This window comes from Rhinolophus sinicus, linkage group LG14, assembly GCF_036562045.2.
Source record: "Rhinolophus sinicus isolate RSC01 linkage group LG14, ASM3656204v1, whole genome shotgun sequence".
NCBI lineage: Eukaryota > Metazoa > Chordata > Mammalia > Chiroptera > Rhinolophidae > Rhinolophus > Rhinolophus sinicus.
Genome location: NC_133763.1, coordinates 37,066,570 through 37,094,265, shown reverse-complemented (window position 1 = coordinate 37,094,265; position 27,696 = coordinate 37,066,570). Strand labels below are relative to the sequence as shown.

Here is a 27,696-nt window from a genome sequence, read left to right as displayed (position 1 = left end):
GATGCAGAAAAACCATTTGACAAGATACAACATCCATTTATGATTAAAATACTTAATAAAATAGGTATAGAAGGAAAATACCTTAACATAATAAAGGCCATAGATGACAAGCCTTCAGCTAATCTCATAATTAACGGTGAAAAACTGAAGCCCTTTGCTCTACATTCAGGAACACGACAGGTCTGTCCCCTATCACCTCTGCTTTTCAACATAGTGTTAGAAGTCCTTGCCAGAGCAATCAGGCAAGAGAAAGAAATAAAAGGCATCCAAATTGGAAATGAGGAAATTAAATTATCACTCTTTGCAGATGACATGATGCTATATATAGAAAACCCTAAAGACTCCACCAAAAAGCTATTAGAAACAATCAATGAATACAGTAAAGTTGCCAGCTACAAAATCAATGTACAAAAGTCCATCGCATTCCTATATACTAACAAAGAAATCTCAGAAAAAGAAATACAAAAAACAATTCTGTTTGCAATTGCAGCAAAAAGAATAAAGTACCCAGGAATAAACTTAACCAAGGATGTGAAGGACCTATATGCTGAAAACTATAAGACATTTTTGAAAGCAATTAAAGAAGACACAAAGAAATGGAAAGATATTCCGTGCTCATGGATTGGAAGAATCAACATAGTTAAAATGGCCATATTACCCAAAGCAATATACAGATTTAATGCAATTCCCATCAAAATCCAAAAAAATGGCATTTTTTAAAGAAATACAACAAAAAATCATCATATTTGTTTGGAACCACGAAAGACCACGAATAGCCAAAGCAATCTTAAGAAAAAAGAACAATGCTGGAGGTATGACACTCCCTGACTTTAGCTTGTACTACAGGCCACAATAATCAGAACAGCATAGTATTGGCAGAAAAACAGACACATAGACCAATGGAATAGAAATGAGAACCCAGAAATAAAACCACATAAATATCGACAAATAATTTTTGACAAAGAAGATAAAAACATACAATGGAGGAAAGGCAGCCTCTTCAATAAATGGTGCTAGGAAAATTGGAAAGCCACGTGCAAAAGAATGAAACTGGACTGCTATTTGTCACCATGTACCAAAATTTATTCAAAATGGATCAAAGACTTAAGCATAAGACCTGACACAATAAACTGCATAGAAGAAAACATAGGTACTAAACTTATGGACCTTGGGTTCAAAGAGCATTTTATGAATTTGACTCCAAAGGCAATGGAAGTAAAAGCTAAAATAAACGAATGGGACTATATGAAACTTAAAAGCTTCTGCACAGCAAAAGAAACCATCAACAAAATAAAGAGGCAACCAACTGAATGGGAGAAGATTTTTGCAAACAGTGCCTCCGATAAGGGGCTAATATCCAAAATATACAAGGAACTCATGAAACTCAACAACAAAAAAACAAACAACCCAATTGAAAAATGGGCAGAGGACCTGAAGAGACATTTCTCCAAAGAGGACATACAAATGGCAAATAGACATATGAAAAAATGCTCAACATCACTAATCATCAGAGAAATGCAAATAAAAACCACAATGAGATATCACCTCACCCCAGTCAGAATGGCTATCATCAACAAGACAAATAGTAACAAGTGTTGGAGAGGCTGTGGAGAAAAAGGAACCCTCATACACTGTTGGTGGGAATGCAGACTGGTGCAGCCGTTATGGAAGGCAGTGTGGAGGTTCCTCAAAAAATTACGAATAGAATTACCATATGACCCAGCAATCCCTCTCCTGGGTATCTACCAAAAAAATCTGAAAACATTTATACATAAAGACATGTGTGCTCCAATGTTCATTGCAGCTTTGTTTACGGTGGCCAAGACATGGAAACAACCAAAATGTCCTTCGATAGATGAATGGATAAAGAAGTTGTGGTATATATGCACAATGGAATACTATTCGGCGGTAAGAAAAGATAATATAGGAACATTTGTGACAACATGGATGGATCTTGAGAGTATAATACTGAGCGAAATAAGTCAGACAGAAAAAGCAGAGAACCATGTGATTTCACTGATATGTGGTATATAAACCAAAGACAACAAAAGAACAAGACAAACAAATGTGAAACAAAAACTCATAGACCCAGACAATAGTTTAGTGGTTACCAGAGGGTAAGGAGGGTGGGGGGTGGGAGATGAGGGTAAGGGGGATCAAATATATGGTGATGGAAGGAGAACTGACTCTGGGTGATGAACACACAATGGGATTTTTAGATGATGTAATACAGAATTGTACACCTTAAATCTATGTACTTTTACTAACAATTGTCACCCCAATAAATTTAAAAAAAAAAAATTGAGAGATCTTTTCTTTTTTTTCTTACCAATTGCATTGTGTTTTTTGTTTGCATTGAATTCGTGGTTGTGGGGACTGAGCCCCAGAGAGCAGTTTCCAGGCTCTCGGCCTCACGTGGAAAGGTGCTGGCTCGGGTAGTAGATGGCCGTTGGCTGTGGCTAGTTGGCCGTCAGCTGTAGCCGGTTAACCAATTGGCCAATGATATAACTGCTGCGGATGTGGTGGAGTCAAGGAGAGTCGTCTGTCAGTTGGCAGAAAAGCGGACAGCAGGTCGCACGTCATGTGAATCCAGCGTCCAGTAAGACTGTGGTGGTGTGATTCCCCTACCTATGGCTCCGTGGGTGTTCCTTTTTGGCCTAGCCACATGCTGCGTTCTTAAGTGGGGAGCGGGAGCAGAGACCCCGCAGGCCTCCCCGCGTGACAGTGGTCCATGAAAAACCTCAGGATATTTTATATGAACTGTTGCAGGGTTAAATAATATCTTCTTTATCCTGTACTTACTCATTGTCTGTTTTCAAATTAATGCATTTGATTTTTATAGAAGTTAAGGTTCACAGCAAAATTGAGCAGTAAGTTCAGAGTTCCCACATAGCATCTCTCTCATGCGCAGCCTCCCCCGTTATTATGGACATCTGCACCAGAGTTGTGCATTTGTTACAAGGAAGAACTTACACTGACACATCATTATCACCTTACCTTAGGGTTCACTCTTAATGTTGTTTGTACATTCTATGAGTTTTGACAGATGTATACACCATGGTAGTATTATATGAAATAGTTTCATTGACCTAAAAATCCTCTGTGCTCTTCCTTTCATCCCTCCCACATCCCTAACCTCTGGCAACTACTAATCAGACTGTCTCCAAAGTTTTGCCTTTTCCAGAATGTCATATAGTAGAGATTATACAATATGTAGTCTTTTCAGATTAATTGCTTTCACTTAATAATACACATTTAAGGTTCTTTTATGTCTTCCCCGCCCCCCATGACCAAGTAGGTTTATTCCAGGAAGGCAAAACTGATTCAATATTTTAAAAATCAATGTAATCTACTATATTAACAGGCTGAAAAAAATTCACATGATCAAATCAATTGATACATAAAAAGTATTTGACAAAAATCAGTACTCATTCATGATAAAAACAGTAGGAAAAATTGGAATAGAGTGGCTCTTCCTCCACTTACAGAAGATAAGAACACCTATAAAATAACCTTAAGCTAACATTATACTCCATAATAAAAGACTGCCCTCTTACCCTAAGACCTGTAGAAGACAAAGATGTCCTTTTTTGCCCCTTCTGTTCAGCATCGTATTAGAGCTTCTAACCAAGGAAATTACACAACTGAATTTTCTCCCCAGTTTTACTGAGGTATATTGACAAATAAAATTGCATCTACTTAAGGCATATAATGTGATAATTTGACGTATGTATACAGTGAGAAATGATTACCACAATCAAACTGATTAATACATCCATCATCTCACAGTTACCTTTTGTGCGTGTGTGTGCATGCGAGCGCGTGCATGTCCGCATGTGGTGAGAACACTTAAGAGCTAGTCTCTTAGCAAATTGCAAGTATATAATACAGTATTATTAACTATATTCACCATCCTGTATATTAGATCCTTAGAACTTATTCATCTTAAAACTGAAAGTTTGTACCCTTTGACCAACATCCGCCCCTTTCCCCTCCCCCAACCACAGGCAACCACTATTCTACTGTATCTATGAGTTTGCCTTTTAAAAAACTCATTTTGTTCAATATAAAGATGTAATTTCCTTTTTTTTTCTATGTTAAATTTAACTATAGTTACTTCTCACCTGAAGGCAAAATTTTTATTCCTGTTTTGTAATCAGTTTTAATTGTTGTTAGATCTTTTGAATATGACCATTTAATAGGTCTTCAGTCAAGTAATTAAATTGCAAAACAATGCAAAACCCATCACATAAGTCAGACAGGCCAGGATCCCATGGCACAGTAACTACCAGAAGAAACTTCCTTTCAAGTTGGCATCTAACCACCTGAATATTAACAAAGTATTTCTTACCTGTTATATTTTTCCTTATCTCATTCTTTATTGTGGTATAATTAAAAACAAAGCCATATAAAATCATACTCAGTTTATTAGTTAAGTAATATTAGCTTATTATAGCAAACCAACCTAAAAATAGCTCAGATACATTAAAATTTTATTTTATCCTCTCCTTCAAGCAGTAATTCAAGGACACAGACTCCTTCCATCTTTTGGCTCTGCCATCTTCAATATGTGGCTTCAAAAGTTGTCAGGTTCCCCTGTATCAAGTTGATGAAAAATGAAAAAGCAAGTGGAAAAAAAGCACTTAAAAATCCTAAAAGTGAATCATAAAATTGGTGAACATAATTGCTATCTGGGAAACCACATCCCCGCATCAATTCCACATTATGGGAATAGAGACACAATTTTGAGGAAAGCTACTGTCTTTCTTTAAAATAGTTTACTCCCCCCGCCCCACCTTCTTTTTCTTCAAGTCAAGCTCTCCCCAAGTGAGACCATCTAACATCCATCCAGAAACCATCCACGTCAAAGTTCAGAACATCCTGGCAAAACTCAACCTTCTTCACCAAGTCCAAATTTGGCCCCTCATGGTCCTATAAATTAACAAATTATCTTCTACTCACCTTACATATATTCTCATATTTTCTGTCTCTCTGTCTCTCTGTCTCTCTGTCTCTCTGTCTCTCTGTCTCTCTGTCTCTCTCTCTCTCTCTCTCTCTCTCTCTCTCTCTCTCCTGCTCCCTCTTTCCCTTCTCCTTCTCTTCTTCCTCCTCCTCTGCCTCCTTCTCCTCTCCCCTCTCCTTCCCTCCCTCCCACTCAATAGACAATAGAGAAGCAGAGACAGGAAAACTATAATTAAAAACACCCAAGGGGAAAAAAAGAATGGAAAACTGTGTAGTTATAGCAACAGCAAATTTCTGATGTGTAGGTATTATTTACACCTCTGACCTGGTGGTAGATGTTCCCAAATTAGACTATCATCCTGCTCTCTGGTAGGAACTCTCTTGTCCACTGTTGTCTCTTGACACTGGCTCCAGCCCTGGGAGGTTTGTCCTTGTCCCTTATTCTCTGTGAGTATTGAGGAGTGAGCCCTCTTTGGGGCTTGTACAACTTGCAGAGCCTGCTTCCTGATGGTGCAGGTTTGGGACTCCAAAAATTGTTTTTACAGTTACAGGTTTTTCCTAGGCCAGGTGCATGGAGGTGGGGGTCTTGGCAATAAGAATCTCTCAAAATCTTAGTAGATTCTGATATTTCTATTTCCATTCAGTTCTATGTGATAGGAACCATGAACAAATTTCTTTTGGGGGTATAATTTTCAAGCCTACCTGATCTCTTTCATTCTTCATTCACATGACATTCTCTTAAAACTCAGTGGTTTTCTATCTGGAAGCCATGACATACTTTGTTTCCTTGAGAAGGAAATGCCCATACTCTGGTCTTTGTCCTAGGGGTATTGACCTGGGAAAATCTTAATAACTCTGTTGTGCAAAGTAGTTTTCAGTTTCATTTGTTCCTGTTTGAGTTTCCCCAACTCTGCAAGATCCAAAATTTCTACAACCTTTCTATCCACTTTTATTTCTGCTTTCAAACTGCCAATTCTTCCAACACTTGTTTTGCTTTGTAATACCTTGCCAAATGCAGTAAGAAGCATTCAACATACAATCAGGTGTCTATAACCCTAGAGCTATGGATTTTGTAAGTAGTTGATCAGCTTCCAAATGATTATAGTTTTACCAAATATTTTGTTGCTCACATAATATAGATCTCTGTATTTTCAGCCTTCAACATGTATTTTCTTACTATATCATAACTATTAAGCCACTGCCACATATTTTAATTATTGTTGGAGAAGCATTATTTCTCAAGATTCTGATTTTCACATTAATTAAAGATAAGTAAACTGATGTAACAAATAAAACACAAATTTTAAATGGCCCAAACACATTAGAAGTTTATTATTTACTCCTATAAAGTCCAAAAGGAATGTTCCGAATCTTTGGAAGGCTCTCCTCCAAATGGCGATTCAGAGAATTAGGCTGCTTCCTCCTTGGCACCATCATCTTCCAAGATCACCATGTTGATCTGCAATGTTAGCAGAAGTTGAAGACCCAGTGGAGAAACCACATCTTACAAAACTCATGTCCCTTCTGCTTAATGGAATACTCACATAGAAATGACCATATTGGCTTGCAAAAAAAGGATTTAATTAGCCTTCTCTGCTTCACTCTTCAATAGAAAATTCTAGAGGCAAGTGAATTTCAATTTCTGAGTTAGCCTGAAAAATATGCACAGAACATTTATTTTAAATTAGCATAGATTCTACAACCCCAAAACTTTACTATGAAATTTTGAGCAGATCTATATTACACCAAATAAAAACAGGACAAATTGTTTATATAGTAATTAAAAATTGGTGTCTGTATTATTATAAATATACAAGTAAGGAAAAACAACAACAACAGATGGTGCTTTGTCACTGAAATTAAGCTAAAATAGTAGAAGTGGGGGGAAAAAAGAAAACAAACACACCATTAAGAATAATATCATTGGAGACAACCAAGATGGCTCAGTAGGTAAACGCTGTGTTTACCTTCTCTCACAACCACATCAAAATTACAACTAAACTACAAAACAACCATTATTGAGAATCGCCTAACAGCAAGCTGAACGGAACCCTTTCAACTAAGGACTTGCAGAAAAAGCCACCTCCAGACTGGTACGAAGGTCAGAGATGTGGAACGGGCTGGTCCCACACCTGTGTATAACCATTAAAGATCAGGAGGGCTATTTCAGCTGTGGGGGTCCCCGCCCATCCCCTAAAGGAGTGAGATATACCAGCTCCACAGCAGGCCGGGGTCCCAGTGCTGGGGAGAGAAATCCCCATAGTTTTTGGTTATGAAAACCAGCGGAGATTGTGACTGAGTGAGACAGTGCAGCTGCACTCACAGGCGCTGCTCTTAAAGGGACTGTATGCAGACTTACCCAACGGAATCACTAGCTCTGAGCTCCAGCACTGGGGCAGCAGCTGGAAAGGCAGCAGGGACATATGGTGGGGAATTGAGTTGTCTGGCTTAGGATGAGGGCTGGAGAGGCAGCTTTCTTCTGGACGGGGGAGCTGATGGAAGCTATTGTTTCTTTGTTGAGTTCTCCCCCTTCCTGGCATGTGAACATAGGCTGCCGCCATTTCTGAACCTCTGCCATTTATTCACCCCGCCCTGGAGATTTAAGACCTGGCCCCGCCCAACTTTTGGGCATACCCAGGCTGCTTTCAGTGGGGTTTTTTTGTGCAGACCACTTGCCTTGGCTCAAGCTGCACTTTCCTAGGGTCTCTCAAAGGTTCACGGAACCCAGACAAGCAGCATCTGGCTTGAGCATATCCTATACCTCTGGCTGAGCAGCCATAAGCCGGCACTAGTGGCAGCCAGCCTTGTTTTGTGGCTTGGTCTCTCACGGAGCTTCCAAGTACAGCACGGGTGGCAGCCATCTGTGGATTTCTTTCTGGCTCCCACTAGGTGATCCTGGGTGGGGCACGGGATGTGGCTGAAGTAGACCTACAGCAGATCCCCCCAAAGGTGGCCCTGGGGCTGTTGCCCCAAGTGGCCAGCTTCAAAATGAGCTGGAGCATCACCCAGCCATCTCCAAGTACAACACACCCAAAGGGCAGATTGGGCAGGCACCAGAGTCCTGTTGAGGCAGATCCTGCTCTGTAGGATCAGCCCCTGCACAACAATTTTCCTACTGTACTCACACCTGGTCCTCACAACCAGTGAGCCCAAGAGTCAGTCCTTCTCATTGATATGCAATTATTAACCAAGGTTCAACTACAAGAAGAGGGCACACACAACCCACACAAGAGACACAGCTGAAGTACATGGCTCAGGTGACCAGAAAGACTGCTCCACTGAACCCCACAGCATACCTACTACATAAGGCCATTCTACTAAGACTAGAAGACATAGCAGCCCTACCTAATACAAACATAGGGAGGCAACCAAAATGGGGAGACAAAGAAACATGTCCCAAATGAAAGAACAGAACAAAGCTCCAGAAAAATAACTAAGCTAAATGGAGATAAACAATCTATCAGAGTTCCAAACACTGGTTATAAGAATAGTCAATGATCTCATAAAAATGGAGATGGAAACCATAAAAAAGAACCAGTCAGAAATAAAGGATACAATAATGGAAATGAAGAATATATTACAAAGAATCAACAATAGATTAGATGAATCAGAGGATTTAACCAGCAATGGAGAAGATAAAGTAGCAGAAAACACCCAACTAGCATAGCAAGAAGAAAAAAGAATCCAAAAAATTGAGGAGAGTTTAAGAGACCTCTGGGACAATATCAAGCATACCAACATTCGCATTATAGGGGTACCAGAAGGAGAAGAGAGAGAGCAAGGAATTGAAAACCTAGTTGAAGAAATAATGACAGAAAACTTCCCTAACCTGGTAAAGGAAACGGACATACAAGCCCAGGAAGCACAGAGTCCCAAACAAGATAAACCCAAAGAGGCCAACACCAACACACATCACAATTAAAATGCCAAAGGTTAAAGACAAAGAGAGAATCCTAAAAGCAACAAGAAAAAAGCAGTTAGTTACCTACAAGGGAGTTCCCATGAGATTGTCAGCTGACTTCTCAACAGAATCTTTGCAGGCCAGAAGAGATTGGCATGAAATATTCAAAAAGATGAAAAGTAAAAATCTACAACCAAGATTACTCTATCAACCAACCTATCATTTAGAAACAAAGGACAGATTAAGAACTTCCCAGACAAGAAAAAGCTAAAGGAGTTCATCACCACTCAGACAATATTACAAGGAATGTTAGAGGGACTACTTTAAGAAGAAGGAGAGGAAAAAATAAAAAATATGAAAAATAAAATAGCAATAATTACATATCTATCAAAAATTACTATCAATCTAAATGTATTAAATGAGTAAATGCTCTAATCAAAAGCATGGTTGAATGGATAAGAAAACAAGAGCCTTACATATGCTATCTACAAGAGACTCACTTCAGATCAAAAGACACACAGAGACTGAAAATAAAAGAGATGGAAAAAGATATTTCGTGAAGATGAAAACAAAAAATTAAAAAGATGAGATAGCAATACTTATCCTAGACAAAATAGACTTTAAAACAAAGGCTATATAACAAGAGACACAGAAGGACCCAGTAATCCTACTTCAGTATTTATCCAAAGAAACCCAAAACACTAATTTGAAGGGACCTGTGCATCCATATGTTCACTGCAGCATTATTTACAATAGCGAAGATATGGAGGCAACCTGTGTGTCCATCCCTGGATGAATGAATAAAGAAGAAGTGATACATCAATGGAATATTACTCAGATATAAAAAGAATGAAATCTTGCCATCTACAACAATATGGGTGGACCTAGAGGGTATTGTGCTGAGTAGAGTAAGTCAGGCAGAGAAAGACAAATATCATATGATTTCACTAATATGTGGAATCTAGAGAACAGGATAAACAAACAAACAAAACAGAAACAAGTATACAGATGCAGAGATCATTTTGATGGTTGCCGGATGGGGGGTAGGGAAATGAGTGAAGGGAAGAAAGGATTAAGAGATACAAATTGGTAATTATAGAATAGTCATGAGGATGTAGAATACAGCATAGGAAATACAGACATTAGTATTGTAATAACTATTTATGGTTTCAGATGGTTACTGGATTTATCAGGGTGATCACTTTGTAAGTTTTATAAATGTCTAATCCCACTGTGTTGTACACCTGAAATAAATACAATATTTTTTAATTAAAGTTTATTAGGGTGACAATTGTTAGTAAAGTTACAGATTTCAGGTGTATAATTCTGTATTACATTATCTATAAATCCCATTGCATGTTCACCACCCAGAGTCAGTTCTCCTTCCATCACCATATATTTGATCCCCTTTACCCTTATCTACCACCCTCCCCCCTTGCCCTCTGGTAACCACTAAACTATTGTCTGTGTCTATGAGTTTTTATTTCTCATTTGTTTGTCTTGTTCTTTTGTTGTTTTTGGTTATATACCAAATGTCAGTGATAACAGTGAACTCATATGGTTCTCTGCTTTTTCTGTCTGACTTATTTCACTTAGCATTATAATCTCAAGATCCATCCATGTTGTCACAAATGGTCCTATTTCTTCTTTTCTTACCACCAAATAATATTCCATTGTGTATATATACCACAACTTCTTTATCCATTCATCTATCAAAGGACATTTTGGTTGTTTCCATGTCTTGGCCACTGTAAACAAAGCTGCAATGAACATTGGAGCACACATGTCTTTATGTATAAATGTTTTCAGATTTTTTGGGTAGATATCCAGGAGAGGGATTGCTGGGTCATATGGTAATTCTATTCTTAATTTTTTGAGGAATCTCCACACTGCCTTCTATAGCGGCTGCACCAGTCTGCATTCCCACAAACAGTGTATGAGGGTTCCTTTTTCTCCACAGCCTTTCCAACAGTTGTTACTATTTGTCTTGTTGATGATAGCCATTCTGATGGGGGTGAGGTAATATCTCATTGTGTTTTTTATTTGCATTTGTCTGATGATTAGTGATGTTGAGCATTTTTTCATATGTCTATTTGCCATTTGTATGTCCTCTTTGGAGAAATGTCTCTTCAGGTCCTCTGCCCATTTTTCAATTGGGTTGTTTGTTTGTTTTTGTTGTTGAGTTTCATGCGTTCCTTGTATATTTTGGATATTAGCCCCTTATCGGAGGCACTGTTTGCAAAAATCTTCTCCCATTCAGTTGGTTGCTTCTTTATGTTGTCGATGGTTTCTTTTGCTGTGCAGAAGCTTTTAAGTTTCATATAGTCCCATTCATTTATTTTAGCTTTTACTTCCATTGCCTTTGGAGTCAAATTCATAAAATGCTCTTTGAACCCAAGGTCCATAAGTTTAGTACCGATGTTTTCTTCTATGCAGTTGATTGTTTCTGGTCTTATGCTTAAGCCTTTGATCCATTTTGAATTAATTTTGGTACATGGTGACAGATAGCAGTCAGTTTCATTCTTTTGCACGTGGCTTTCCAATTCTCCTAGCACCATTTATTGAAGAGGCTGTCTTTTCTCCATTGTATGTTTTTAACTTCTTTGTCAAAAGTTATCTGTCCATATTTATGTGGTTTTATTTCTGAGTTCTCAGTTCTATTCCATTGGTCTACAGGTCTGTTTTTCTGCCCGTACCATGCTGTGTTGATTACTGTAGCCCTGTAGTACAAGCTAAAGTCAGGGAGTGTGATACCTCCAGCATTGTTCTTTTTTCTTAAGATTGCTTTGGCTATTTGGCGTCTTTTGTGGTTTCAAACAAACATGATGATTTTTTGTTCTATTTCTTTAAAAAATGCCATTGGGAATTTGATGGGTATTGCATAAAATCTGTATATTGCTTTGGGTAATATGGCCATTTTAACTATGTTGATTCTTCCAATACATGAGCACGGAATGTCTTTCCATTTCTTTATGAAATATAATATTATATGCATTTATAATTGAATAATTAAAAATTATTTTAAAAAAATTATAAATCTACTAGGAGATACTAATTGGTTAAGAGATAACAATATAAGACAATGTTAAAAGATAAATAGAAACAAACAATTGGATAAAGAAATTGTCGTACATTTATACAATGGAGTATTACTCTGCCATAGAAAAGAATGAAATTTTACCATTTGTAACAACATGGATGGACCTAGAGAATATTATACTAAGTGAAATAAGTCAGACTGAGAAAGACAAATACAATGTGATGTCACTTATATATGAAATCTAAAGAACAGAATAAATGAGCAAACACAACAGAAATAGACTTAGAGATACAGAGAAAAAAACTGATGGTTGCTAGATGGGAGGGGGTTTGGGAGATGGGGGAGATGATGAATGAAATGCAGTGTGGGGAACATAATCAATAATGTTGTAAAGATCATGTAGGGTACCAGTTGAGCACTGGACTTATCGGGGGGATCACTTCATAGATTGTGTAGATGTCTGACGACTATGCTGTATGACTAAAGCTGAAATAGAAGAATATTGAATCTCAACTATAATTACATACACACACACACACACACACACATACACATACACATATAGGATTTAAAGTACAGCATAGGGAATATAGTCAATGGTATTGTAATAGCTATGTACGGTGACAGATGCGTAGTAGACTTGAGGGGGTTATCCCTTTGTGAGGGGTGTAAATGTCTAATCATTATGTTGTTTTATACACCTGAAACTAATATAAAAAATTTAAATTAAAAAAGATAACTAGAAACAAAGTAATATAGGACATTGGAGGCCCTATATTTGTTCATTTAATGCATATTTATGGAGCAGACACTGTAATTAGTATTAGGAACATAATAGTAAAAAGACAAAAAAGGAACCCATCCTGATGTATTAATGGTTTAAACAGATTTAGAGTAAAATAATCAGGTATTTAAAACAGAGCATAAGTGCAATGATAGGTATATTTGAATTCTGAAGAATTCTAGTGTTTTATTAAAATAGGGAGATAGAGGGTAGAGGCTAAAAATAAGGCATTCCTAGTAAAAGGTGTTCCCCAAAGCACCGAGTCATGAAAGAGCCCAGTGTTCTAGGGAACAGAGGAATTCAATATTGAGAGAACTGTAACATGGAGAGCAAAGAAATATATGTGCAAATATGTAAGTTGAAGTCATATTACCATGTTTCTCCGAAAATAAGACCTAGCTGGACCATCAGCTCTAATGCATCTTTTGGAGCAAAAATTAATATGACCCGGTATTATATTATATTAATATTATATTTATATTATATTATATCATATCATATCATATTAAAGACTGGGTCTTATAGTAAAATAAGACTGGGTCTTATATTAATTTTTGCTCCAAAAGATGCATTAGAGCTGATGGTCCGGCTAGGTCTTATTTTCAGGGAAACACGGTATAAAAGAATTTCCATGCCAAATTCAGAAATTTGGATTTTTTTCAGTGTTGTCCAACAGAGGTTTTTAAACAAGAATAAAATAGTCAAGTTTGTCTTATGGAAACATTGACAGTAAGCTGGAGGATGGGCTAGAGTGATTAGAAATTATTAGCAGGCATACCTATTAAAATTCTGTTGAAGTAATCCAAAAGAGAGTTAATGAAAGCTTTATTGAACTGGTGACAAAAGGATATGGAAGAAAGGGCCAACTGGAACAACATTTCTTATATAGAACTGTTACATTTCATTTCCAATAAGAGTGGGAGGGGGGAAAAGGGAGTCCAGAAAGAGGCATCAATAACACAGTAAAACAAGCTAAGAGGTGATGTTCTTATTGAAGAATACAGGAGACTGAAGCAATCTGGATGTTTAAGAATGTTGCTGGGGTGGGATAATATTTTGAAATAATAAGCATGCCCCTGTCCTGCATTCAGGCCCCAGTGAGAGCATTCTACACTACCCCACTCAGAGCTGGATTGTTATAGCACCTATACAAAGAAAGAAGAGAGTTAGCTTCTCGCTCCAAAATAGAATTTTGAAATACACAGTACAAATTCTCTGATGGAAAGGCTTTTGAATTGTGAGATCCTGAATTTTGAGGATAAAGAGCCATATGAAGGACATAACGTTTAAGTCTTAAATAATAAGCAGAAAAATCTGAGCTCAGAGAGAGCCAATCTTTTCCACTTAACTAGAGGGGAAGTAAAATTTGTGGGCGGGGGGGGTGGTAAATAAGAAAAGAGAGAAGAAACTAATATTTATATACCCACGTGGAACTCTGTGAAGTACACTCCTGTTTCTACCCTAGATTAAAACCTTAGGGGTTGGGGGTGAAGTAAGGATAAAAAATCACCCAGATTGGGGATTTAAGAACAGTGAAGACCTAAAGACCTATGCAAGTTTGGTTTAGCATTAGCAGAATATCAATGAAGGCATTAATGTCCCATGCTCCCAGATTGGCATGAAAGAGCATCAGAAAATTCTCATGTCTACATTGGGAAGGTCTCAGAACTAAATGACAAAGGGCCAAGAGATCTATTTTGTGTTATAAATGATTGGACTGTGACCTGCCTGGGTGAGTACTGAAGACCAAATATAATACAACCATCTAAGCAGACACCCACTAGGACAGATTTTGATGACCAGGAACCAACATTAACGAGGCTGCAAAGCAGACGTCAGCAAAAATAGGCATAGACTAGATAAAGCCTCACCTCCCCCTCCCACCCAAAATGACTACTTATGCCCCTGGAACTTAAATACAATCTCAGTTGACTCTGAATCACTGAAACCAATCTGAAAATTTCTGCCACTACACAGCAAATTTGCTTATAGAAAAATAAAGATGCATTTTTTTGCTTGTAAAATTTCAGCAAGTAATGGAAATGCAGATCTGGGACTAAGAAGAAAAGTCTGGGCCAGAGATTCCAGTTTGTCATTGTCAGACAGATGACAAACTGAAGCAATAGGAGTGGATGAGATAAACAGTAAGGAGGATAGAGCCCTCAGTGCTGTAGCAGTCAGGGGATAAGCAAAGAAGGACATAAAAATAGAGGCAGAAAGGCTCTCTTTTCTGCTCATTCAGAATACTGGTAGAAGAGAGGGCAAGAATTCCAGTCACCAGAGTAAACATCATTTGGGATGTATGCTAGCTATAAGCAGGCTATTGCTGACCGATCAAGAGAGTTTCTTGGGAATGGAAGAGACAGAAGCCAGATTCAATACAGTCAGAACAGAATGAGGAATTTGACAAAGTGAAGACAGTATGAGGAATTTGACAAATGAAGACGGTAAGGACAGGTTGTATTAAAAAAAAACAAAAAGTTCAGAAAGGAAGGAAGGAGATAAGAAAGAACTTTGAAGTTGATATTCAGTTCAAGGAACGGTTTGGGTTTTCATTTGACTTTTATTTTCCTTCTGAAGATTTGTTTTTGTTTTATTTTGTTTTAGGGTTAAGGAAAAGAAGTATTATTGAAGATAGAAAGAGAGAAAAACAGATGAAAGGGATGACTGAGTGATTACGAGACTAGTAGTGAGAATGTCAGATAGTGCAAAGTGAAATACTTGTCCTTGGAATGTAACAACATGAAGGAATAAATGAAAGAGGTAGGAATGAATACTGTAATAGCAGTGAGGAAGTGAATTCAGTGAATTCCACTATGTTTTCCCTACGAAGGTGTTGAGGAGTAGTCAGCTGGGTGTGAAGAGAATGGGAGGGAACAAGAAGGCCCAGGAACTTGAGAATCTTAGCGTAAACAGGAATGAATAAAGGACTACCCGAGCTGTTCTACCGGGCCCAGTGGGAAGTGACACCCTAAAATCTTAATGCCACCAATCAACACAGTATCGTCTACAGCAAAATTTATTAACCACAAGAAATACAAAGGCAATTAAGACACAGTTCCTACGGTCAGATTGCTCAGTCAGAGGAAACAGGTAAATAAATAATTGCAGTTCTATGTGATAAGTCCTGTATAAGAGGGGAGAACAAGGTACTGTGTATGTGACAACAAACTTTGGATGTTAGAGAAGGCTTCACAGAAGACATGACACTTTATTTAGGTTTTGAGGGAGGAAGTTTTATAAGGAAACAAGGAAAGGAGGATTTCTAACTATAAATACAGCATATGGAGATCATGGAATTAGAAAAAGCGTTGGAAATTTCAGACTATGGTATAAGTTTGATGTGATTCTAGATTGGGGTGAGGAAAGGGAAAGGTTGAATACTATTGTTCTAGAAAAGTAAAACTAGAGATTACAATAAAGTATTTCTAAAGTTTCTTATAGATTTTCTTCAATGAGTTTAATTATGCAGGAGAGTCATAGAAAAGGGGGACTCACCACTATCATGAAATAATATATTTTTTTAGTCCAACAGTACAACGTGTTCACAGGGAAAGAAAAAAATAGACATGTTACTACCATGTTGCATGTAGTCAATTAACTCTTCAGGATTACATATCTTAGCTAGATAGATAGATTATATAGATAGATTCATGATAGATAATAGATAGGTAGGCAGATAGATAAATAGATAGATAGATAGATAGATAGATAGATAGATAGATAGATAGATAGATACATAGATGATAGATAATTGATAGATACATTTCCTGAAACTTCTGTCGTTTATTGGTTTCCTCTTTGGAAATTGTAGTTAAGATCATATTGCTGAGTCATCAGTCTAAAAGAAAAAGAAAATGTTCCTTTGGCCACAAATGGGGAGATATTTATGTTGATTTGCAGATAATGGCACACCAGATGGCAGCAACTGGTCTGTGCAACGTCTATAATAGTAGTTTGATGACCACAAGGTACTAAATGATGCTCCTTCCATAGGGCATCATTGGAGTGACAGATGAAAAGGGACCATTTAAAAACACCAGGCCAAAAAGTGGAATTCAGCCCTATAGATGTAGAGATATAAAATATTCAAGGAAAGAGATCGCTGAACCACTTTTGTTAACCTGTCAAGGTCTAAGGGTCTTCACTCTCTGGAAATTGTACTCTCTGGAAATTGTACTGTAATCCCAATCTGACCAATCTCTTCTGCAACAGCAGATCATTTTATTCTATTCTATTCAGAAAAAGTAAATTGCCACCTCTACATTTGTTTTTATTTCTTTTTTTAAATTTTTTGTATTAGTTTCAGCCATATAAAACAATGTCATAGTTAGACATTTATACCCCTCACAAAGTGATAACCCCCTCCCCCAATCTACTACCCTTCTGACATTGTATATAGCTGTTACAATACCATTGACTCTATTCCTTATGCTGTGCTCCACATCCTGTGATTATATATGTGTATACTACATATGTATATATATATACATAGAGAGAGAGAGAGAGAGAGAAACAGAGAGAGAGAAAGAGAGAGAGCCAAAAAAATGTATACACATTTTAAGAAATGAAAAAAGGTATTTATACCAATAACAAAAGATGAATACAAGTCACCTTTGACTTCTGCAATTACACGAGGCACTCAAAGTGGTTACCATCAGCGTCCAGACACTTCTGATTACGGCGAACTACTGCTTGAGCAACGATGACCAAAGCTTTAACATTTCTTAAAATGCATATACATTTTTGTGGCACCCCAGATATGTATTTAATTATAGTTGACATTCAATATTATTCAGCTTCAATAAGTTAGACAAAGAAAGACAAATACCATATGATCTCACTTATACATGGAATCTAATAGAACAGAATAAACAAGCAAACTAAACAGAAATAGACGCAGAGAGAAAAGAGAAAAAACTGATGGTTGCTAGATGGGAGGAGGTGGGGATGGGAGAGAGGCTAAAGGGATAAAAGGCACAAATTAATAGTCTACATTTGTTTTTATTTCTTTTTACTTCAGAAAATGTTAACAAATTTCCTAAATCACTACTCACATTTACAACTCCTGCTGTACATGGATGCCTAAAATTCCTTTAACAAGAAAAAAAATTATTCCTTCCTTAGCTAAAGATAAAGCTGAAAAACTGAAAGAGCTAACATTTATTGAGCACCCACTATGTGACAGAGAGCTTCATGTTTTTTCATATTTTAACTCATTTAACCAAAACCTTAAACATAGAAACTGCTATTATTTTACACACAGAGAAACTGAGGCACAGAGAGGATAAGTTATAAACACAACACTACAACACTGTAAGTGGTAGATCTGAGATTTGAATCCAGACAGTCTGGCTCTCCAATCTCTGCTCTTAATTGCTATGCAAAGTAAGGGACAAAGAGAGTTTTTCCGGAGCTTTCACTGATGAATAGGAAGAAAGAAATGTATTAGAGGAAGAAGGAGGAGACACAAATTGCGGAAACAAAGAGCAGCAAATGCCATGGAAAGGAGAAAATGACACAGTAAAATGAAGCTAAAGGTACCAAGTAAACACCTCAGTGACTTCACAGTATTGTCAGAGACCATCATAGGCACAGGGTCTTCTTGGAGTCATTCTGGCACATTTCCTCCAGCCCGCAGGGACTTACTCATGAGGGCAGAAGGTCTGAAAGACACCACTTGAATCTCCCTCAGCATTTCTTCCCCATTTCTTCCCCAGCACTGAGCTAGCTAGCTCTACACTTAAAACTGCATTTTAGGCTAACTAATAGCATCCTTAACTGATAATTTAGTAATCTGTAACATAATCCATTTTAGAAAGTGCTAAACATAGTGTAATCCATTTTTATAAATTTTCTGTTATCTCTGTCAAAGACTGTAGTTAGAGCTAATGAACATTTATTATACCCTGACAACTTCACACAGGTAAATTTTAAGTGCTACCCAAATGTCCTATTTTTTCCAACTGTTGACAAATGCTTTACTAGAAATAAGCTATGCATGGAATTAAAGAATACTGTATTTTCAACAAGCAAGAGTTATTTAAAGCTGTATGCTAATGAGTGGTATAGCTTTCCTAAGTGGTTTACAATCTCGGAGATGTGTAAACCAACAGCAGAACCTTGCTAGGCTACATCGTCCATGGCCCAAGAACCTTCCTTCTTAGAAAACAGAGGAGAAAATCATCAGGAAGGAGACCAGGAATCAATCACACCCCAGTCAGGTCTACAGTCCTGTAAAGATCAACACAGGCCATGTTGGTCTTGAAACCAGATATGAGCCTATGTTAAGAAAGTCTTATTATTATTCTTCATTTAGATTTTCTGTAACCAGATAAGGTGACCAGAAATATAAAGACATAGTATTAACGATCCCGCCAAATTTGCCTATTTTAGGTTCACTCATCAGCGACTGGTCCATTGAGTAGAGAATGATGAACATGATGCCTAGTCCACAGGCTCCATGCCCATACAGGTGGGTAAATTTTCTTACTTCCCAAACAACTTTGAAGATTTTCCTTTGGCGACAACAAAACTCAGACAAAAGTTATTGTTGTTACGATTGTTTCTTGATGATTCCATCTTGCACATTCCATCTAATTCTAAACCAACAGTGTTATGGTTATATGACAAGAGCACCATTTCTCGCTCACACATGCATTCAACAATTATCTAATTAATGCAAAGTACTGCTTTAAGGTATGCACAGGAGTGAGTAAAGTCCCTGCACTCATGAGTTTTATATTCTAGAAGAAGGAGGCAGACAGCAATCATATACACAAATGATAAAACTTCAGAGGAAAACAAAATAGGGTCATAAGAAAATGTTGAAAGCTGTTGATGCTATAAGTAGGGTTGTCAGAGGCCTCTCCAAGGAGCTGGCAATTTGACTGAGACCCAAATTGTGAAACAAAGGGTTTTAGGCATAGAAAACTGCAATTGCAAAGGCTCTGGGAAATATAATGTTTAGCCGGTGAGGGGCAGTGAGAAGGATGGTGTTGGTGACACAGAAGAAGGGAAGCAAAGACACATGGGAAATGCTCCTCCATTGTGCAGACCTTTGAGGGACATGATAAGAATTGGGGATTATATTATGATGACAATAAAAACTCTTAGAAGGGCTTTACAAAAAAAAAAAAAAAAGATTTGATTTGATAAACATTTTAAGAAAATCTTTTTTGGCTGCTGACTGGAGAAGGGTCTTGGGGTTTGGGGATGGGAACAAGTGTGGTAGTTGAAAGATCAGTTAGGAGACTTCTGATGCAGTAAAAGTGAGAGATGACGGTGACTTCACCAGTGCAGTAAAGATGTTGAGAAGTAATCAGATTTGGGAAGTCATTCGGGACAGCACCAATAAGACTTTTGATTGATTATGTATGGGATGTTAGAGAAACTGCATCATACAGCATTAGCACCTGCTCCAGGCTATAAAATACTCATGAAGTTGATCACTGAGCTACACCTTGCAAGAAAAACACTTGACTTCTAGCGAGTAAAAAGTATGTAACCATGGATGTAATAGAGAGATGTAGTGGTGTGAGTTTTCTTCTCGTTTTGTATTGCTAAGAGTTAAGAAAAATTATACTTAGAGATCTCTCCATGAGCTGAGTGGAGTTTAATCTGTATAAGAGGTAGCTTTCAAACTCTTCTAAAATGAAATGCACTGGAAATTTTCATCTGCTTCACTCCTATGGCATTAGATGTAAATGCAAAGCTCCCAAAACATATGTGAAAACATATTTGATTCACAGTGTCTAATTCTTCACTGGTCTCATCATAAAACCTAATCTCTAGATTCTTGGTCATTTAAAGTGTTCTATCTGCATTTTTTCTTGAGCTTTTGCTGTTGAATTCCTGTTCTTTGTACAGAATGCATATAGCTGTTAAAAATGGATTTTAAAATTGGCCATTTTCAGTGAAGCATTTGACTTACATCAGGATGTGAGAAGGTCACAGCTTGTCAAACATGCCAACCACTATTAATATTTTATTGATTCTAGGGAAAATCATTTTCAACTGTGCTAAGCATATATCTTATTGTGTTTCTTAAATCCAGACAGACCAGTTGAGAGCAAGATAGCATCATCTTTGTCCCTAAAAGAATTACTTTCACTTAATTGCACTTTGGGGTATGTCCATCAATCAATCAATCGTGAAGGTGGTTATAAGAAACAGTTCTCTGAAATTCACAGTTACATCCATTTTCAGTATTTGTAAAGGAGTTTCTTTATTACATTGCAAGGAATCCTTTTTACAAAGTACTTCTCAGGAGAGATTCCTGTCTGATCAGAATATTAAAATTGCCTGCTAATTGTACTTTTGTATAATAAATGATTTTTTTTCTTACAATTGCTATGAATCCTGTGACTCAATTTTCCTTTTTTGCATAAGCTGTTAAAAAAATTTCAAGATATTTTGGGTTACATAGAAAGTAGTTCAATAGATTATTACAGTATGTGTTAACGTTTTTCCTGCCTTTCTTTTTCTTTTTTTTTTTCTGCCCCAGATTTTATAGATTCCCTCACATGTTTATTTTATGTAATTTTATAAACTTCTCAGGAAAACTCAAGATTGGACAAACTACTTGACCTCCCTGGTTCTCAGTTTCCCCATCCTAAAACTTGAAAGTCAGATTACAAAACACCCAAGACTCTTTCCTTCTATAATTGTGAATATTCAGGTAGATGAAATATGCACTTCAGCTTCTGAAATAGGGAAAGGATTTTTGTACCCTTCAAATCACAATACAAAAGCAGCTGCTTACTCTGCCAACGTATAAAACCAGCTCTGCCTTCAGGAATTGGAAAATACAGATCCTAGTCTATCCTGTTAAGTTGCTAAGTCACACTCATTAGAACTGGACTCTTCAAGCAACATCTCTGAGTTCTTGGAAGTTGTGAGGTTATTTTCGGTGGCCTACATCTAAGTCACGCTGTTTATAATTGAACCCCAAAAATGGAAGAAGATCTAATGTTATGGCATTAGTCATTAATGGCAGGGGAGTATTTTACTTTGTCCTGAAAGATTGCCAGCTGCCTCTGTTTTCTACTTTGTGAATCCAGAAAATCATAAAATAAAATCTTGCCCCAGAGCAGATACTGGCTCTCATCATGCTAAGCTACTACAAAGACACACACACACACACACACACACACACACACACACACACACACAAATACACAGGAGATGTAAATGAGCAAAAGTTTGAAGGAAATATCACTCTGTAAATCAACAGGAGCTATAAAGTAACGCAGTATTTTTTAAAGCTACTTTATGCCGTGCCTATGCCAAGAGCTCAAATCGTGCCTGGCTCCAAGCAATAACTGTATTTCACTATCATATATCTTCCACTTGGGGTTTTTTAAGTGATTTGCAGACTAAAAAATGTTGGGGATGACTGTTTTTGAGTCTCTCATAGTACTTGCAAAGTGGGACTGAGAAGCTGAGGCCAACTGCCTCGAGGAGTACATTCTCACTCCATGGTCTTTTCTGGAGACTAATTATTATTTTAGACATCCCTAGGCTTTTTCCCTGCGCCTTGTGTGAGAAGAACCTGTTAAATTTTATGCCTTGGGATTTCTGCCCAACTTGCGATGCCATTAAACCAACTCTTTCTTTACTTGCTTTTGTCCTAGTCCCTACCTCCTTCCAAGTAAGGAGTTCACTAAATAGTTAGTGCTGCAGTGATTGGTAAATAGATAAAAAGCTGTTCTTATCCTTGGGATATCAATAAAATAGACATGTAAAATTTCAATTCTTGTTTCATGTTCTCTTTTTCCCCGTATTCTTTATTTGACATCTTTTGTTGCTAATTTTTCCATCTTCAAGTTCAATGGTTTCAAAATGTTCATTGCAATATCATTGCAAAAGCAATGCCAAGTAGCAAATTGAAAAACTACAGCACAGATGCCTAATCATTGCCTCTACACTAATTTCTTTTAATTGCACTCTTTTGGTTCCTACATACAACGTAATAGATGGAAATAGCCCACCTTTATATGGCCTGCAAATGTGAGCAGATTGTGTGTGTGTGTGTGTGTGTGTGTGTGTGTGTGTGTGTATGAGAGAGAGAGAGAAACAGAGAGAGAGAGAGAGAGAGAGAGAGAGAATACGTGCATGTATGTATATAAAACAGTTTATTAACCCTGACTTCCAAACTGCTCCATAATTTCCACATGGCGATTATTGATGTGGGCCTGGCCTAATTGCATTTGTCTTTTAAATGTGGGTCTAGAAGTCAGGAATGGAGAGGGTAAGAGATTTACAGTTTTCCATCAATGCTTTCTGCATGGGCATATTAGAGAGGGGAATAAACTAAATTTAAGGGAGCTGTTTTTAATCATTTCTGCCTGAAACTTCAGAGTTTCTATCATAGAGAATATTCTACCAGTTAGAACAGTATTAGTTTACATTGCCAATAAATATGTATTTAATAAAGTAAAAGAGTAAAATTTGAACAAGTTGTTATTTTAAATAACCCAGGATTCTAAAAAGTCAGAACTTTAATTAAGTTTATAAAATGTCCTAAGTTCGTGTCACCACAAACTCAGCATCTTAAAACAGTACCTGTGTATTAGCTAATAATTTCTCAGGTTAGAAGTCTGGTATGCATAACTAGCTTTTTTCTCAGAAAACCACAAAACTGAAATCAAAGTGTCCACCAGACTTAAATCTCATCTGGAGGTTTTGAAGAAAATTCGTCTTCCAAGCTTATTCTTGTTATTGGCAGAATTCAGTTTCTTCTGTTTGTAGGACTGAGGTCTCTGTTTCCTTGCTGGCTGTCAGTCAGGAGCTGCTTTCAACTCCTAGAGGCCACTCACATTCTTAGCCACATGACCTTCCACCTCTGTCTTCAAACTATCAATGTCACATTGACTCCTTCTGACCCTCTTCAAATCTCTCACCCTCTCCATCCCTAACTTCTTAACCCACATTTAAAGAACATATGCAATTAGGCCAAGGCCTCATGGATAATAACCTTAAATTAAAGTCAATTACAATTACCTAATTACATCTGCAATATCCATTTTGCCATTTACCATAATATAATCATGAGAGTGAAACCATCATATTCATAATCCTAGAAATTATACTGCGTACGTACAATAGGAAGCAGGAATCCTGGTGGCCATCTTTGAATTCTCCCAATCATGCTAATAATATAATGAATTGAACTGAATAATATTTAATGAATGGGAAATTATTAACAAAAACTGCATGCAATGTCATTGACAATGTGACAAAAGTTATGAGTGATTTAGAAATTACCTGAATAGATATTTTATTCATACTCTTTGTTTACGGTTCAAAATCAACTATAATAGAATACAGTATAACTAAATTAATAGCTGTAAGCAGAAAAATGTTGGGCCACTTTTATCATGCTTCTTGAGTCAAAGGCAAAAATCAAGACTTGCAAGAGACTTGGAATTGCCATTCATACCAGGTGGAGAAGTAACTATCGCATATTTAAATCTGCTTGAGTCGAAGAAAGCCTTAATTTACAGGTTGCAGATAAAAACACCAACATAACAGGTCTTACTTAACAACCACCAGTTTCTTGCAGAAAATGTTGTTTATAAATTAGGGCAGGCAAACTACGTGCCTTGAGAATGTACCCATTTCTTAAATGATAACTATTGCTTTAAAATCTCCTACCAGTCTATCAGGAGAAGTTACTAAGGTCAGAGTACAGATGGTAAAAGTTGGGATGCAGACAGAAATTTAGACAAAATTTTGTTAACTTGAAAGCCAATCATGTTACTCCATTGATGAATTTCTAGCTCCAACGTTTAAGGACACATTTTCTCAAGAGATAATGTGAAGCAACAGGTGCTCGCAAATATATTAGAAGAAAAATATATTCAAAAAGCAACAATAACCCAGCTTCTTAAATATTCAGAAAGTGGCTCTTCCAACAATGCACAAAACTTCTGTGTGCCAAATTGTATCACTGGAATAGCAGCAACAGCATTGATCAAAACAGAGTCCAGATTTTGAAGAGAAGTTAACTCTTGAGTATAGTCAGCTGTCATTAGAGAAGAAAAAAAGCTTACTTACTTGGGGGTGATTTCACAATCCAGAAATATCCCATTCTGGAAGAAATAGTTGCAACAGATCTTGTCCCAACACTGACCTCAAATAAAAGCATTTTTGTATTGCAAATTACACAGTATAAAGAAATCAAGATAAATCTACAGCAAACAGTGCTAAAAAGTTACAAATCCTGGATTTTTAATGTCACATTTTAAAAATAGACCTGGTAAACATTTTTAAATAGAATGTCAAATTTATTTTTGAATCACTTTTGGCTACAATGCAAATATGGCGTACCTCTAGCTATAAATTTCATATTTTTCATTACTCAATATTTTATTTTTCATTTTGTAAATTAAAAAAAGTCAGTTATCCATATCATTACGGATTTTTGATCATAAAAATAAAATTTTTAGTTAAAAATTACATTGCTTTGAGAGTTACTGGTTAAGCATGCTCCTCCTTACCAGACAGGAGGGATTTTTATTTTGTGACAACCACCAATACACAATGCCTTCATCTTAATCATCTTCAGAGAAATATCTAAAGTAAAGCCAGCATCACCTTGTGAATTGGAAAAATCACACTATGTTTTCCTCAAACTCTAGTCATTCTTAATACTACAATTTTGATCACCAAATGTGTAGGTGTTTTCTCACACCAACCAGTTTTCCAATTCTCTGCAGATACTAGTAGGGTGTCTTATAATGTAACACCATTCTGACACTATCTACCTGGAGATGGCTTCAGATCCCACAGGGTAAGGGCTGAGTCCCACAAGACTACTCACACCACACTTCAGATGCCAACTGCAAGCCCAGGTTCTCACTTGTACTTCTGACAGACTGACCATAAATTGGAGGTTCCCACTACCCGCTCCTCAGGTTCATTCATTTGGTAGGATGGCTCACAGAAGTCAGGAAAGTACTTAACTATTACATATTTATTATAAAGGAATACAACTCAGGAACAGGAAGATGGAAGAGATGCATAGGGCAAGGCATGGGGGAAGGGACACTGACCTTCCCTGACTTTTCTGAGTGTTCCATCCTCCCAGCATCTTCAAGTTTTCAGCAACATGGAAGCTCTCTGAACCTTGTCCTTTTGGGTTTTTAAGGAGGCTTCACTATATAGGAATGGCTGATTAAATCCTTGGCCATTGGTGAATACCTGATCTCCTGCCCCTCTCCCCTCCTAGGGAAAGAGAGTTGTGGCTAGAAGTTCCAGCCCTCTATCATGTGGTTGGTTCCCCCATCGCAACCAGTCCCCATCCGGAGGCTATTCAGGAGCCCCCAGTCACTGTCATCTCAGTAGCATACAAAAAGGCACTTATCACTTTAGATTCCAAGGGTTTTAGGAGATGTGCTTTAGTAATCACCTTGGCTTAAGACTATAATACTTCTTATTGGATCACAACATCACACCTTAGTATTTAAAACTTAACACAGTTGAATTTATATCTACTATTAATATTTTGCATGTGGAAACATAGAAAATTGGTTTTTATAAATCCTCTTTGTATTAGGTTTTACCCACGAATTAAAGAAAAGTAACTTTAGAGCCCAAAGAATGCTCAGGAAGGAATTTAATTGCGTGTAATGCAGTCATGGCTGTTAAGAAGAAATTTTTCATGTATTTATAAAATGGCCAGAAATATTGAGGACTTGGTGGAACAACTATTTCCCTCAAAATGTGGATTGAACTAACTGGACATTTATGTTTGAATCGTAGTCTAATGTTACATTAAATTATTACACTTATAGGTTTCAAAATGCCTTGCAACATACATTACACATATACAAGTTCAGACAATTAAGTTCGCAAACTCATCCTAGAAAAAGTGCTCCGTACTTCATTGCTGAATATCACTATGGTCACCTTCTAAGTACTCCCCTTGGGAAGCTATGCACCAATGCCAGCACCTAGTTCACCCATCAAAGCAATTTTGGAACCCTTTTTCTGGAATGGCCATCAGTGCTGTCATTGTATTACCCTTGATGTCCTGAATGTCACCAAAATGTCTTCCTTTCAGTATTTCCTTTATCTTTGGATAAAGAAAGAAGTCATTGGGGGCCAGATCAGGTGAGTAGGGAGGGTGTTCCAATACAGTTATTTGTTGACTGGCTAAAAACTCTCTCACAGACAGTACTGAGCGAACTGGTACATTGCCGTGATGCAAGAGCCATGAGTTTTGGCGAAAACGTTCAGGTAGTTTTCATCTAACTTTTTCATGCAGCCTTTTCAGCACTTCCAAATAGTAAACTTGGTTAACTATTTGTCCAGTTGGTACAAATTCATAATGAATAATCCCTCCGACATCAAAAAAGGTTAGCAACATCATTGTAACAAGTTCGCGAACTTAATCGGCAGAACTCGTATATACTTTATATTACATTACATGTATGGCAAGCAACACAGATAAAGCTTGTTGAAAAAATATAAAACTTCTCAAGGACTTTTAGAAAAGTCCACCTTAATCTTAAAACTAAAGTAGGATTTGATTAGACTTTCCCTTGAATCAACTTAACAAAGAAAAGGAAAATTAACAAAACAAAGAATCAAAGAAATATGTAAGAATATTATGTGATAGTCTCTCAATTTAAATAAATAAACTTGTAAGATTCTAAAATGCTCTCAGTTCATCCTTCATGTAATGGGTTTAATTTTTCTAATTACTGCCCTCTAAACATCTTGCTCCATTTAAGCTCAGTTGGGTTGCCAACTATTTTAAAAGGCTATTCAGAAAAATAAACTTTTCGAATATTTTAAGTTTCATATCATTTAAATGATTAGGATGGAATAGACATGTCTTTAAAATAGATTCAGACCAAAATTTCCAAGCGTCAATGACCTTTTCTCTTCCTAAATAGGCACGTAAAAGTGGAAGATTTGTTAAAATGGTTTCAGAACTAATAGATGTGGTTTTAGTCAGAACTTCAAAAAAGATCTCAGAGTAGGAGAGGTTCTACTTGT

The 27,696-nt window shown here is 37.0% G+C and overlaps 1 long non-coding RNA gene across 1 annotated transcript in view; it reads right to left on the bottom strand.

Moving 5' to 3' along the window:
• Nucleotides 1-6,275: 6,275 nt before the first annotated feature.
• LOC141568522 (uncharacterized) overlaps nt 6,276-27,696 on the bottom strand; it is a 77,080-nt gene continuing 55,659 nt past the window's right edge. Inside the window, exons 3-4 of the long non-coding RNA XR_012491677.1 lie at nt 6,507-6,614; nt 6,276-6,421 (exon numbers count right to left, since the gene is read on the bottom strand). This is a non-coding gene — a long non-coding RNA (uncharacterized LOC141568522). The remainder of the gene's footprint in view (nt 6,422-6,506; nt 6,615-27,696) is intronic.